The sequence below is a fragment of the Solanum tuberosum genome, unplaced genomic scaffold (assembly GCF_000226075.1).
Source record: "Solanum tuberosum cultivar DM 1-3 516 R44 unplaced genomic scaffold, SolTub_3.0 scf00797, whole genome shotgun sequence".
In the NCBI taxonomy this organism is placed as follows: Eukaryota; Viridiplantae; Streptophyta; class Magnoliopsida; order Solanales; family Solanaceae; genus Solanum; species Solanum tuberosum.
In genome coordinates this window covers 70899-87433 of record NW_006239729.1, presented here as the reverse complement: position 1 = coordinate 87433, position 16535 = coordinate 70899, and the positions used below count along the sequence as shown (strand labels likewise).

At 34.7% G+C, this 16535-nt stretch overlaps 2 pseudogenes; both read right to left on the bottom strand.

The window, feature by feature from the left end:
* The window catches only part of LOC102581081 (premnaspirodiene oxygenase-like), a 9386-nt pseudogene extending 4857 nt beyond the window's left edge, over positions 1-4529 (bottom strand).
* Positions 4530-12942: 8413 nt separating this feature from the next.
* On the bottom strand, positions 12943-14751 carry LOC102580071 (premnaspirodiene oxygenase-like; annotated as a pseudogene).
* Positions 14752-16535: the final 1784 nt, after the last annotated feature.

Below are 16535 nucleotides of genomic sequence, written 5' to 3'. Positions count from 1 at the left end.
TATATATATATATATATATATAACCATTTATCTTTTTATTAATTATCTTATATATATGATATCAAATTAAAAAATAAATTAAAATAAATTGAACTAATAAAATAATATGTCAACAACCACTCAAACTTAAACATGTTGGGTCAACCCCAATGGCACACCATTCAACATATAGTGGCTTCCTTCTTCATTTAAAACTTCTTCAATGATGACATGTTAGGTGTGTAAAATAGACAAATTTGAATGAATTTGAGCAGGTTTTGAATTGAATTAATAAATGAGTGAATCATTAATTCGTCCAAAGTTACTTAAAATTTAAAAATTGAAATAGATTATAATGCAGATCGTAACTTAATTCGTTCAATTTTAAAATTAATTGAATTATATAGCAATCAAATTTTTAATGACCTAAAATAAATTAAGTTAGTAAATGGACAAATTAATAACTCAACCCACACTTGAATGGATTGAACGAGCAGGAAGGATCGGTTTGATTTTGTCACCCATGATGGCACATAATTCAATGAATAGTGGGCTTCCTTATTCATTTAAATATTTCTTTCGTTTATTTTTATTTATTCATTATATTAAAAATAAATACATTTTTTATTTTGTTCAATAATAACAACATACAAATATAATCACAAAAATAAGGTCATAGAAAAATGACGTATATGTAGTCTTACCTCTTAACTTATGAAAATAGAGGTTGTTTTCTATATACTTGTCTAGCTTAAAAGATTAAGAGATAATTTACTATTTTATTTTTATTATTAAGAAATATATATTTTCCAATAGTAAAATAATTTATATAAATTAAGAATGATTTAGTAAAATTATAATTTTGTTTATTACTTCTTAAGATTGCATTAGATTAAAGATGACAAATAAATATGAATAGAGATGGTATAATTTGTGTTCATCATTTGAGATATGAGTTCGATGAAACTAGTAACTTTAGTTCAAACTTTATACTCTAATTGTCCCCACTTACTTGTTCAACTTTTATTTTTTTACTTGTCCATTTTGACAAATCAAGAAAGAACAATTATTTTTTACCTATTATATAAAGAACAAACAAGCAACTTTCACATATAGCAAACATAAAAATCATATTTGTATGTTATAGCTATAGTTTGCATAATTGCGCTCCATAGCAAACTTTATGTTTGTTATGGCTAATAATATGTATATTTTGCTATATATATACAAAAAAAAGCAATTGTATAATCTGTTTCGGTATACATATACAAAAGAATCAATTGTATAATTTGTGTTTGTATAAAGCAAGAAAGAGAGAAACACAAAAGAAAACTGGGCAGGGGAAGATCATATTTGTCTAATCATAAGTGTATAGGACTGTAACATCTCGCAATTTGAAATAGTTAGGAAGAAGCTAAGAACTTGAAATAATCGTTTTTGGAAATAGTGACAAATCTGAAAATTTGTTTAAGTTAAAAGTGAGTTTTTGGTCAACTTCAAACAGTCATAACTCCTAACTTAGGATGAGTTAGGTGTACTTCCAGATATGGTTAGAAATTTCTTGGAATGATCTTTCCAATGCCACCGAAGTTGCGCGATTCTGAGTTCGTATGAGTAAGTTATGCCCTTTGGAAGTTGGGCTGTTAGATTAAGAAAAGTCTAATCCGGGTTTTGGAAGGGTAAACTAGTCTTTCTCTTTACCTAATTTGCCTATTTCGTTTTTAGGAATTAATTGGGGTAAAACAAGACTTTATTCAGTTTAGAAAATTAGAATTTACACTAGGGCTTGGAAAGAAGAAGAAAGAAGAGAAAAGAGGAGAGAAATCAAGAAATCGCCAAGAACATTCAAGCTTTGTGAGTGGAATTCGTCGGGGGTGATCCCTACAAGGAATGTGAGATCACATAGTGCTGGGTTGGTTCATCCACACGCCAAACTTGTTTCAATTCAGAAAAATTGGAGTTGTTTGAATGTTAAGAAAGTGAAGTTCTTGATGAACATTGTTGAAAGTTTTGTTGAATTTCTTATGGGTTGTGTTGTTGGAGTTCTTGCGATTTGATTCACGTATTCGGGTGTAATTTTGGTTTGAATCTAACATATATTGAGAGTATAAATGATTCTAACTGTTTAGGAAAAGAACCATTAGAGTTTAGAGGGTTTAGAGATGAAAAACGGAGAAGAAAAGTCATCAAACACCTAGGTATAGGGGTGGGGCGTTGCGCCAGCCAGCGCGCCCCAAAAGGGTCCCTGAATGTTCACCCTTGGGGCGCCGCGCCAGCCAGCGAGCCCTAGACCAGTCCCTGTATGTTTAGGGCTGGCGCCCCGTGCCTCTCAGAGCGCTAGGGACGCCAGTTCTCCCCATTCACTCCCCACCTTTTCGTACTTGTTCCTTAGCAATATACCTATGTTTTCTAGTTGATTCCAACACTCTAAGGTACATCTAAACATCATGAAATTATCCAATACATGAGATCATGAACCTTGAATCCATAATCCAATTCAAGTAAAGTTAAGATCAAAGTCAAAGAAGTCGAGAGTTAAGTCTAGAAGTTAAGAAACAAGTCAAAACAAAGTTTCTTAAAGCTTTCAAGAGTCTTTAACAATGTTTTTAATTCATTTTAAGACTCGAGTTTTCAAGTTAAGCAAAGAGTAAAGAGTTGAGTTCATTTCTCAAAAAGCTATAAGGGAAGTATTCCCAAGGAAGCTTATAAATGTTTTCACATTTGAGCAAGAAAAGGGAACATCGATTCCAAGAGAGCTTTTAAGCTAAGTTTTGAGTAATTATATCAAATCAAAGAAAGAAGTTTGTTTTTAAAACATATGAGCTAAGTATATTTTTGGGAGTAGTACTGAACACCGATATGGGGATGTGAGTTCATATTAACTCAAGTCTCCAAAAACCATGTAGCCATCATGAGTATTAATGGGTCATACTTTTTAGATGATCACTTAAGTTAAGCTAGTGGATCCACTAAGTTAAGCGTTCTATATGACGCAAAGTATAGGACAGTTCTGGCAGCGTGGGCAAGATGTTGTATCATCACTTAGGCTAATAGTGGTAGTTATCAGTTAGAGAATCTCCCACAAAAAACTATATTATTTTATTATATGAGTAAAGTTGAGTTTGTTACTGCATTTCCTTTAACGAACTAAGTTGATTTTACTGTTTTATAAAGCCTTTTCATATATTGCATATATTCATTGCTTTATTCTGTGTTAAGTTATTCTATGAGTTGAGAAGAGCCAAGGTAAGTGTTTCTTTCAAAAAAAATTCAAGCCTTTATATTTGTTTAGCATTCCAACTAGCATACTCGTACATTAAATGTACTGATGCCAGTTGGCCTGCATCGTCTTATGATACAGACACAGGTAGCAAGGATCAAGCATTCAGCGCCTCGTTGATTCGGCTTGAGCACTCAGAGTTTGTGGTGAGCCTCCTTGCATTCAGATGACTTCTTTATTTGCTTTCTAGTCCTTCAGATGTTAGGATGATCGGGGGTCCTGTCCCGAAATCCCTCTTTGTTTTAGAGGCTTCGTAGATAGTTAGTAGTCAGACGTCTTTACATTATTATTTCATATGTTAAGACTTTAGTTGCCATTTTAGCCTAGTTGAATGTTGACCATTAAACATTTTGAGTTATTTCACTAAAGTTATTTGAGTAAGTTCATTTGATTATAGTAAAATGTTTAGAGTCTTGTGCTAAGAGTAAGCCAGGCCAAGGGTTCGCTTGGGGCCAGCAATGGTCTTCGAGTGCCGGCCACGTCCAGGGTGTTGGCTCGGGGTGTGACAAACTTGGTATCAGAGCACAGATTTCAAGAGTCCAATGGAGTCTATGAAGCCGTGTCTGTAGAGTCCTAGTTATCAGTTTCGCTTGGGGGCAGCAATAGTCTTCGAGTGCTGGCCACGTCCAGGGTGTTAGCTCGGGGAGCATAGATTTCAAGAGTCTTATGGAGTCTATGAAGCCGTGTCTGTAGAGTTCTAGTTATCTGTCTTGGCGCTCCACATCTATAATCTATAATTAGGAGGTTGTAACATTTATGAACTACCTCTCTTCTTTCATATTCATTTCGTGCGATAGAGTTACTCTCTATAAAAGTTTCCTTCTAATTCATGCTTGCGAGTGTTTCAGATAATCATGCTTCCACGAAGAGCAGTCAGAAGTCGTCTAGCTAGGAGGAATGTTGAGGGACAAACGTTACCCAATGCACCTGAAGTGCAACCTCAAGGAGAAGTCACTAATTCTGAGTTCAGAGAGGCTATTAGAATGCTCAGTCAAGTTGTGACTAACCAAGCTGAGCAGCAGAGAGAAGCTCGACAAGAAGAGGCTGACACTTCAAGGATTCGTGAGTTCTTAAGGATGAACCCTCCAAGTTTCATGGGTTCCAGCACTGCAGAGGATCCAGAGAACTTCATTGAGGAACTGAAAAAGGTGTTTGATGTGATGCATGTTACTGATACTGTGAGAGTTGAGCTAGCTGCATATCAGATGAAAAATGTTGCTTAGGACCTGGTTTGATCAATGGAAAGAGGGTAGAGCTGAGGATGTACCATCTGCGAGTTGGGCCTGTTTTGAGGAAGCTTTCTTGGGGTGTTTCTTTCCCCAAGAACTGAAAGAGGCCAAGGTACGTAAATTCCTCACACTTAAGCAGGATTCTCTAAGTGTTCATGAATATGGGTTGAAGTTCACCCAACTATCCCGTTATGCTCCGGAGATGGTTAAGGACATGAGAAGTAGAATAATCTTGTTCGTTGTTGGGTTGGGCCGTCTATCAATCAAAGAGGATCGGGCATCAATGCTTATTGGAGACATGGACATTTCGAGGTTGATGGTTTATATGCAGCAGGTTGAGGAAGAGAAGTTAAGAGACAGGGAAGAATTCAGAAATAAGAAAGTGAAGACAGGGAACGAGTCTGGGCAGCAGAAGGTTAGTGTAAATCATCCGTCTTTTCAGAAGCAAAAGGGACCTGCACCATCATATGCTAGTGCACTTTCACCCAAAAACAAAGGTGAGTATAATGGCCAGAATTTGCAGAACTTCAGAGCTAGACCTGCACAGTCTCAAGGTAGTGTGGCACAAGGAAGTAACTAGGCTCCTACATGTGCTAAGTGTGGTAGGATCCACCCAGGTAAGTGTTGTGATGGCCAGACAGGTTGTTTCAAGTGTGGGCACGTGCGTTACTTCCTGAAGGAATGTCCTAAGAATAGGCAAGGTAGTGGAAATCAGATCAATAGAGCCCAATCTTCATCACTTGCTCCACCAGACAGGGTTGCACCTAAGGGAGCTACTTCCAGTACTGGCGGAGGAGTAAACCGCCTCTATGCGATCACGAGTCGCCAAGAGCAAGAGAACTCTCCAGATGTTGTCACAAGTATGTCAAAGTCTTTACTTTTGATGTTTATGTTTTGCTAGACCCAGGAGCAAGTTTATCTTTTGTAACCCCTTATGTTTCAAATAAGTTTGATGTTCTTCCTGAGAAACTTTTGTGAACCCTTTTGTGTTTCTACACCTGTTGGAGAGTCTATTATAGCAGAAAGAGTCTATCGTGATTGTCCCGTTTCCATCAATCACAAGAGCACGATGGCTGATTTAGTTGAGTTAGACATGGTGGATTTCGATGTCATTCTAGGTATGGACTGGCTACATGCCTGTTATGCATCAATAGATTGAAGAACTCGAGTTGTCAAGTTTCAAATTCCTAATAAGCCAGTCATAGAGTGGAGTAATAGTTCAGCAGTGCCTAGGGGTCGTTTCATTTCGTACCTTAAGGCGAGAAAGTTAGTTTCAAAGGGTTGTATCTATCATTTAGTCCGAATTAATGACTCTAGTGTTGAGATATCTCCCATTCAGTCAGTTCATATAGTAAGAGAGTTTCCAGAAGTCTTTCCTGATGATCTACCGGAGTCCCTCCTGAGAGAGAAATAAACTTCGGCATAGTCATCATTCCAGATACTCGTCCTATTTCTATTCCGCCATATAGAATGGCACCAATAGAGTTGAAAGAGCAGTTAAAAGATCTCCTAGATAAGGATTTTATTCGACCAAGTGTCTCACCTTAGGGCGCTCCGGTCTTGTTTGTGATAAAGAAAGATCTTTCCATTAGGATGTGTATAGATTATCGTCAGTTGAACAAGGTTACCATCAAGAATAAGTATCCTCTTTCGAGGATTGATGATCTTTTCGATCAGCTTCAGGGTGCTTCCTGTTTCTCAAAAAATTAACCTCAGATCAGGTTACCATCAGTTGAAAGTAAGGGAATGTGATATTCCAAAGACAACATTCAGGACCCGTTACGGTCATTATGAGTTTCTAGTCATGTCGTTCGGTTTAACTAATGCACCAACAATGTTCATGGACCTTATGAATGAGTCTTTAAACCTTATTTAGATATGTTTGTTATCGTCTTCATTTGATGACATACTAATCTATTCAAGGATAAAGAGGATCATGCTAGCCATCTCAGAATAGTTCTTCAGACTTTGAAAGATAAGGAGTTGTATGCCAAGTTCTCTAAGTGTAAGTTTTGGCTTGAGTCTGTGGAATTCTTAGGCTATATTGTGTCTGGAGAGGGAATTAAAGTTGATACTAAAAAAATTGAGGCAGTGTAGAATTGGTCTAGACCCACATCTCCAATTGATATTAGGAGTTTCTTGGGTTTAATTGGTTATTATAGAAGGTTTGTAGAGGGGTTCTCGTCTATTTCGTCCCCCTTGACCAAGTTGACTCAGAAGACGATTAAATTTCAATGGTCTGAAGCTTGTGAGAAAAACTTTCAGGAATTGAAGAAGAGGTTGACTACTGCCCCAGTTTTGACCTTATCAGAAGGTACTCAAGGTTTTGTGGTGTATTGTGATGCATCTAGAGTTGGTTTGGGTTGTGTCTTAATGCAGAATGACAAAGTTATAGCTTATGCCTCCAGACAGTTGAAAGTTCATGAAGAATTATCCAACCTATGATCTAGAGTTGGCTGTTGTAGTTTTCGCTTTGAAGATATGGCGCCATTATTTGTATGGTGTTCATGTGGATGTGTTCACCGATCACAAGAGCCTTCAATATGTGTTCACTCAGAAAGAGCTCAATCTCAGACAGAGAAGGTGGTTAGAGTTACTCAAGAACTACGACACGAGTATTCTTTACCACCCAGGTAAGGCTAATGTTGTTGATGATTCCTTAAGCAGGTTGTCTATGGGTTGTCTTCCCATGTTGAAGAAGGAAAGAGAGAGTTACCAAAAGATGTGCATAGGCTTGCACGCCTAGGAGTCCGACTCATGGATTCCACAGAAGGAGGAATAGTGGTGACGAATGGTGCTGAATCATCACTAGTGGCAGAAGTTAAAGAAAAGCAAGACCAAGATCCCTTTTTGCTTGAATTGAAGGCAAATGTTCATAACAAAAAATATTAGCTTTTGAACAAGGGGGAGATGACGTACTGAGATATCAAGGTAGATTGTGCGTACCAATGGTGGATGGACTCCAAGAGAGAATCATGGATGAGGCTCATAGCTCTAGATATTCCATTCATACGGGTTCCAGAAAGAATTATCGTGATTTGAAAGAAGTGTATTGGTGGAATAGTATGAAGAAGAGCATTGCATAATTTGTTGATAAGTGTCCGAATTGCCAACAAGTTAAAGAAAAACACCAAAGGCTCGGTGGTTTGGTGCAGAATATAGAACTTCCAGAATGGAAGTGGGAGATGATTAATATGGATTTCATCACAGGTTTTCCAAGGTCTCGCAGACAACATGATTCTATTTAGGTGATTGTCGACAGAATAACAAAATCAGCCTACTTTTTACCCATAAAGACTACCCATGCAACAGAAGATTATGCTAAGCTTAATATTCAGGAAGTAGTAAGATTTTATGGAGTCCCAGTCTTCATTATTTCAGATAGAGGTGTATAATTTTCTACACAGTTCTAGAAATATTTTCAGAAAGGATTGGGTTCAAAGGTCAACTTAAGTACTGCCTTTCATCCTCAAACCGATAGGCAAACAAAGCGCACTATTCAGAAATTAGAAGATATGTTGAGGGCTTGTGTGATTGATTTCAAAGGAAATTGGGATGATCACCTACCTCTCATTGAGTTTGCTTACAACAACAGTTACCACTCTAGCATCCAAATGGCTCCTTATGAAGCTCTTTATGGGAGAAGATGCAGATCTCCTATTGGATGGTTTGAAGTTGGTGAAGCAGGGTTGATAGGACCATATTTAGTCCATCAAGCTATGAAGAAGGTTAACTGATTCAAGAGAGGTTGAAAACGGCACAGAGTCGTCTGAAATCCTACACGGATGTTAGGAGAAGGGCGTTAGAGTTCGAAGTAGATGATTGGGTATATCTAAAGGTTTCACCCATGAAGGGTGTTATGAGGTTTGGTAAGAAGGGGAAACTTAGTCCCCGGTATATTGGGCCTTATCGAATATCCAAAAGGATGGGTAATGTAGCTTATGAGTTAGAGCTACTAAAAGAGCTAGAAGCGGTTCATCTGGTGTTTCACATTTCCATGTTGAAGAAGTGCATGGGAGATCCTTCATTGATCATACCAACTAAAAATATTGAGATCAAAGACAACTTATCGTATGAGGAGATTCCGGTTCAGATCCTAGATCGCCAAGTTCGCAAGTTGAGGACTAAGGAAGTAGCATCAGTCAAAGTCCTTTGGAGGAACCAATTTGTCGAGGAAGCTACTTGAGAAGCTGAAGAGGATATGAAGAAAAGATATCCACATCTCTTTGAGTCCGGAGAAAATGCAGAGTAAGTTACTAATTCTCTTCTTAGTACTCTTTAAATTATGAGTGAGCATGTTGTTTGTTTACATTTGCTTGTTGGGTGTTTGAACTTGATGTTACACCCTGAGCCTAGTAAGAATAATCTCATTCGAAGGGTATATATTGTAACATATCACAATTTTAAATAGCTAGGAAGAAGCTAAGAACTTGAAATAATCGTTTTTGGAAATAGTGACAAATCTGGAAATTTGTTTAAGTTAGGAAATGTGAGGTTTTGATCGACTTCAAATGGACATAACTCCTAACTCAGGATGAGTTAGGTGTACTTCCAGATATGGTTGTAAATTTCTTGGAATGATCTTTCCAACGCCGCCGAGTTTTTACGATTCCGAGTTCGTATGAGTAAGTTATGCCCTTTGGAAGTTGGGCTGTTAGATTAAGGAAAGTCTAATCCGGGTTTTGGAAAGGTAAACTAGTATTTTCTTTACCTAATTTGCCTATTTCGTTTTTAGGAATTAATTGGGGTAAAACAAGACTTTATTCAATTTAGAAAATTAGAATTTACGCTAGGGCTTGGAGAAGAGAAGAAAGAAGAGAAAAGAGGAGAGAAAATCAAGAAATCGCCAAGAACGTTCAAGCTTTTGCGAGTGGAATTCATCGGGGGTGATCCCTACAAGGTATGTGAGATCACATAGTGCTGGGTTAGTTCACGCACACGCCAAAACTTGTTTCAATTCAGCAAAATTGGAGTTGTTTGAATGTTAAGAAAGTGAAGTTCTTGATTAACATTGTTGAAAGTTTTGTTGAATTTCTGGTGGGTTTTGTTGTTGGAGTTCTTGCGATTTGATTCACGTATTGAATTTCGGTTTGAATCTATCATATATTGAGAGTATAAATGATTCTAAGTCTTTGGGGAAAGAACCATTAGAGTTTAGAGGGTTTAGAGATGAAAAATGAAGAAAAGTCGTCAAACACCTAGGTATAGGGGTGGGGCGTCGCGCCAGCCAGCGCACCCCAAAATGGTCCCTGAATGTTCACCCTTGGGGCGCCGCGCCAGCCAGCGAGCCCCAGACCAGTCCTTGAATGTTGAGGGTTGGCGCCCCGCGCCTCTCAGAGCGCTAGGGATGCCAATTCTCCCCATTCGCTCCCCACCTTTTCGTACTTGTTCCTTAGCAATGTACCTATGTTTTCTAGTTGATTCCAACATTCTAAGGTACATCTAAACATCATGAAATTATCCAATACACGAGATCATGAACCTTGAATACATAATCCTATTCAAGGAAAGTTAAGATCAAAGTCAAAGAAGTCGAGAGTCAAGTCTAGAAGTTAAGAAGCAAGTCAAAACAAAGTTTCTTAAAGCTTTCAAGAGTCTTTAACAATGTTTTTAATTCATTTTAAGACTCGAGTTTTCAAGTTAAGCAAAGAGTAAAGAGTTGAGTTCATGTCTCAAAAGTTTATTAGGGAACTAGGTATTCCCAACGAAGTTTATAAATGTTTTCACATTTGAGCAAGAAAAGGGAACATCGATTCCAAGAGAGCCTTTGGGCTAAGCTTTGAGTAATTATCTCAAACTAAAGAAACAGTTATGTTTTTAAACATATGAGCTAAGTATATTTTTGGGAGTAGTATTGAGCACCGATATGGGGATGCAAATTCATATTAACTCAAGTCTCCATAAACCATGTAGCCATCATGGGTAGTAAAGGATCATACTTTTTAGATGATGTAGCCATCATGGGTATTAATGGGTCATACTTTTTAGATGATCACTTAAGTTAAGCTAGCGGATCCACTTAGTTAAGTGTTCTATATGACGGCAAAGTATAAGACAGTTCTGGCACGTGGGCAAGACGTTGTATTACCACTTAGGCTCATAGTGGTGGTTGTCAGTTAGAGAATCTCCCACAGAAACTATATTATTTTATTATATAAGTAAAGTTAAGTTTGTTATTGCATTTCCTTTAACGAACTAAGTTGTTTTTACTGTTTTATAAAGTTTTTTCATATATTGCATGTATTCATTGCTTTATTCTGTGTTAAGTTATTCATGAGTTGAGAAGAGCCAAGGTAAGTGTTTCTTTCAGAATCTTTTCAAGCATTTGTATTTGTTTAGAATTCCAACTCGCATACTCGTACATTAAATGTACTGATGCCAGTTGGCCTGCATCGTCTTATGATGCAGACACAGGTAACCAAGATCAGCATCCAGCGCCTTGTTGATCCAGCTTGAGCGCTCAGAGTCTGTGGTGAGCCTTCTTGCATTTGAAGGACTCCTTTATTTGCTTTCTAGTCCTTCAGATGTTAGGATGATCGAGGGTCCTATCCCGACATCCCTCTTTGTTTTAGAGGCTTCGTAGACAGTTAGTAGTCAGACGTCTTTACATTATCATTTCATATGTTAAGACTTGAGTTGTCATTTTGGCCAAGTTAAATGTTGACCATTAAACATTCTGAGTTATTTCACTAAAGTTATTTGAGTAAGTTCATTTGATTATAGTAAAATGTTTAGAGTCTTCCGCTGAGTCAGTAAGCCAGGCCAAGGGTTCGCTTGGGGCAAGCAATGGTCTTCGAGTGCCGGCCACGTCCAGGGTGTAGGCTCGGGGCGTGACAAGGACGAAAATATATGTATTTGTATTTGTATACACAATTTTCTTTCACTTTATACAAACACAAACACAATGTATACATTTGTGTTTGTATAAAGTGAGAGAGGCGAATGAGAGTGGCGAGCGAGATTTGGGAGAGTGGCGAGCGAGATATGGTAGAAGGGAGAGAGGGAAACGAAAATATATGTATATATACAATTTTCTCTCGCTTTTTACAAATACCAATGCATTTTATACATTTGTGTTTATATAAAAGCGAGAGAGGCGAGGGAGACTGCCCAACAAGAATGAGAGTGGAGAGCGAGATTCACCAAGGAGAGAGGCGAAATAGCAACAGTTTGCTATGGGGTACAATTAAATCAAACTATGGTTATAGCATTTAATTTGAATTAATAGTTTGCTATTATATACAATTTTCCCAACATTTTTTACCTATTATACTCTCAATTAATTACTTTGAAAAAGGTAATACTTTTTGAAAATCATAAGTTTTTAATTCATCCACTTCATTATCAATAGAGGTAAAATGATAAACTCACTATAATCATTATTTTCTTAATAGGTGTGTCAATTCAAAGTGGACAAGTAATTAGGAACAAGAGAAAATATAATTTGAAATTACATTTATTTTATATAAGTATATATTTAGAGCCCAATAGATAAAAATTCAAAATTCATAAATTAAAATTTTAGTTTCGCCTCTTGGTTTTTTCTTAAGTTAAGCAATCTTGAGATAGTAGAGGATTGTTTATATTTTTCTATTTTTTTAAATCCTTTTAAAGGAGATTCTACCTTTTTTTTAATTCTTTTGGTGACTCGAATTCATAACGTTAGGTTTGAGATGAGGGGAACTTCCTATTCGAGTAACTCCCTATTGTCCTTTTTTAAATTTAAATTTAAATGTTTTTACCTCTACCTAGAGCTCTCCATCCTTTTCACTTTCTTGATGACTCAAACTCGCAATCAAAGTGAAAGATTCTTTACATCCAAGCAACTCCTTGACATGAAGCTTATCTTATTAGTTAATGAATAAGCAGTATACACAAAAGAAGGGGGACATAAACCAAAACCTCTTTCTTCAACTATTTATACAAAAATAGAAAAAGAGTGGTCATGAAACATCATAACAAAAATATCTTACTTGATGATCAGATAGGAAATTTTGGATTGAGAAGTTTGACGGTTGTTGTTGGCTAGCTATTGATAAGGAGTGGCAATCAAGTATAGGTTACTTTTTCTAGCACAAGTTGATCCAGCAGATTCAGTTAAGTCCAATTCACTTGGATTGATTCCATTAGGAAGTTTCCAATCAAAGTGATATAACAATTGATATATATATATAATTAAGCGTTCATCGAAAAGATTGTCGGACAACATTTTCGATCATCCGTCTAACGATCATTTGTCAAGTGTATATCACATGTCATATATTTTTCACAATCTACCATAGTGAAGGGCCTAATAGGAGCATGAATTGAATTTCGATTCAAATGTTTAATTGGTGCAACCATTAGTTTAAATGTCTAAATGGAAAAATTAAAAAAATAAAATATAAAGGGTCGCACATATATTCAGTCTTATGCTTTCCACTTGTTCGATGTACAATTTATTACAGAAACATGTTTAACAATGGTACACAAAATTGAATATAATGACACCATCATACAATATGATAAGATATATTTATTATAGGTAAAGCTGAAAATAAAAGTACAACGGTTGGCTTGCCAAAGAAATTCAAAAACAAATTTCTTAATTATGGTTTGATTTCATCACATCACTCAGCTTGATGAGGAGCAGCGATCAAATATAGGTTACTCTTTCTAGCACAAGTAAGTCCAGCAGACTCAGTCAAGTCCAAATCGCTTGGATTGATTCCACTAGGAAGTTTCCAATCAAAGTGGTACAATAATTGAGCTAGTGGAAAATAAACATTAGCTAAGCCAAATGATATCCCAGGGCAATTCCTCCTTCCACTACCGAAGGGAAGATACTCAAAATTATTACCAACAAAATCCATAGAGTTGTCCTCAAATCTTTCAGGTTTAAAGCTTTCTGCGTCATTCCAATATTTAGGATCTCTTCCAATAGCCCATGCATTAACCATAACTTTTGTTTTCAAAGGAATAGTGTATCCATTTATGTCTACTTCTTCCCTACATTCCCTTGGAAGCAAAAGGGGAAATGGAGGATGTAGTCGGAAACTTTCTTTAACGACCAACTTTAGGTATTTCAATTCTTCGACATCATTTTCATCAAATGTTTCTTTACCTTTGAACTTGTTTCTTACCTCTGCTTGAGCTTTGGAGAGTACATTTGGATTCCTCATCATTTCCACCATGGTCCAATCAATTGTTGCTGATGAAGTTTCTGTTCCCCCGCCAAATATGTCCTTCATTTATAAACAAGTTACAATATTATATTAGCTTCTCCCAAATACAATAACAATAAGGAGGGTATAGATTATTTCATATTATACTTACAAAAATAATAGCTTTGATGTTGTCATTGGTGATTGGAAATTGATGGCCTCCCTCTTTCATTACTCTTAGCAGTGCGGCAACTAAACCTTCACCTCCTAATTCACCATTGTTCTTGTGCTCATTGATGATGTTTTCAAGAATGACATCTAATTCATGGTGGACATCCATAATTTTACCCTTCATTCCCCATAACACATGAAGAAATTTTAGTGATGGAAATATATCAGCCACATCAAATCCTTCCGTTAAGTGTGACACCTTTTTGACCAATAGTATAAGTTCATCTTGCTCTTTGAATACTTTCCCAAATGCTGATCTACAAGTCATAGAGCTCGCAAATTGAAAAATCCTTTTGTGGCATTAACTGTCTCACCAGAAGATGATCGAAAAATTCAATCATATGAAGAACTTCATCTTGTCTAATAGAATTGAATGACTTGACATTTTTGGCACTAAGCAATTCCATGATGCAAATTTTACGCATTTGTCTCCAGTAATCACCATAAGGAGAAAAAACAATATCGCTCCCATTATAACAAACAATCTCGGCGGCTATAAGCATGGGCCTAGATGCAAAAGCGAGGTCATGAGTTTTTAGTACTTGTTTAGCCATGTCAGGAGAAGTAACAACAACTAGAGAAACTTCACCTAATTGAAGATGTATAATTGAACCATATTGTTTAGCTAAATCTCTAAGGACACGATGGGGAGGTCCACCTAACAAATGAAACATGCTTCCAATTAAGGGTAATTTCCATGGACCAGGAGGCAATCTTTTTCTAATTTGGGTATTGGAATTCTTCCAATATTTCACTAACAAAAAAAGGAAAGACACAAAAAGGAAAAGGGAAAAAAAGTTGAAGAAGTGCATATTTTGATAGGTTATGAGAAGTGTTGTTGCATATGTCTCATCTTTTATAGGCTTGATAAGAAATGATGTTTGTAGTGTATTTTTTAGGTGAGGATAAAAGAGAGAGTGAGAGAGTGAGAGAGTGAGAGAGAGAGAGTTTGACTTAAAAGAACAATAATGAGATAAGATATGAAAAAATATGTATAGCTTTGTTTCAAAATAAGTGCTCTCTTAGGTCATTTTATGCTCATTTAAAAATAATAATAAAAGGTATAATTTTCTAAGTTTACCCCTATTCATTAGACGTTTTTGGAAAATTAAACCAGTTATTTTTTTTTTCCCAATGATAAAGAAATAGTCAATTGTGGCTGCTAGAATGTTGATTTTAATATTGTCATCACCAAAATGTTTTCAATGATTGCATTCCACGAATAGGGCTTGCCTTCTATCCTTTCACACTTCAATGTATTCGAGTGGAGGGTCCTCCAAAAAATAGCTTATTTACCTTCACAAGATAGGAGTATGATTTGCGAAAATTTAACTATCTCCAAATTTTATATAAAATCTTACTGAGTATATTATTATTATTAATTTTGAAAATATCATCTAATTTGAACCGAAATAAGTTTTATTTTGTTCTAATTTTTCTCGTTTCGGTTTGATATTTCAATTATTCGCTTGTGTCGTACGTATAAATAAACATGAATGTAATATAATCAGAAGTTACATTTGAATGACAAAAAAAAAAGATAACTACTTTAAATTAAAGAATGGAAAAGGCTAAAGAAATCTCTTTAATATTTATTCTAATAAAATAACAATACACATTTTTTTTTATAAAAACATGAAATGAAACAAGTCAACAAAAGTAAACCAGCACACCTAATATAAAAAGCAAAACAAAATACTCTCTCCGTCCACTTTTAATTGTCATAATTTCTTTTCAGAGTCAAACAATAAGAACTTTGACTAACATTTTACGAATTGATATACAAAAATTGCAACTTATAATACTTTTCATATAGTTTTTGAATATCTAATTTTTTTGTTTAAAATATCGAATTGATGTAATTTAATTTAACTTTGAAAATTTGTCAAATTGACATTCAAAAAGCGCAACATGACAATTAAAAGTGGATGGAAGGAGTATAAATTATCATTTAATGCTAGTAGATTTCTTTATTGATCATGATCATACACCAAGAATAAGATATGTTATTATATCATATATATATATATATATATATATATATATATATATATATATATATATATATATATATATATATATATATATATATATATATATATATATATATATATATATATATATATATATATATATATATATATATATATATATATATATATATATATATATATATATATATATATATATATATATATATATATATATATATATATATATATATATATATATATATATATATATATATATATATATATATATATATATATATATATATATATATATATATATATATATATATATATATATATATATATATATATATATATATATATATATATATATATATATATATATATATATATATATATATATATATATATATATATATATATATATATATATATATATATATATATATATATATATATATATATATATATATATATATATATATATATATATATATATATATATATATATATATATATATATATATATATATATATATATATATATATATATATATATATATATATATATATATATATATATATATATAAGACAACATAAAAAATGAACTTTTTTAATCTGATGTGTGCTCTTCTTTCTTTGTCGATTGTTGAGATGTAGTGAAGATGGGACCAATGTAAAAATCAGTAATATTTTTGC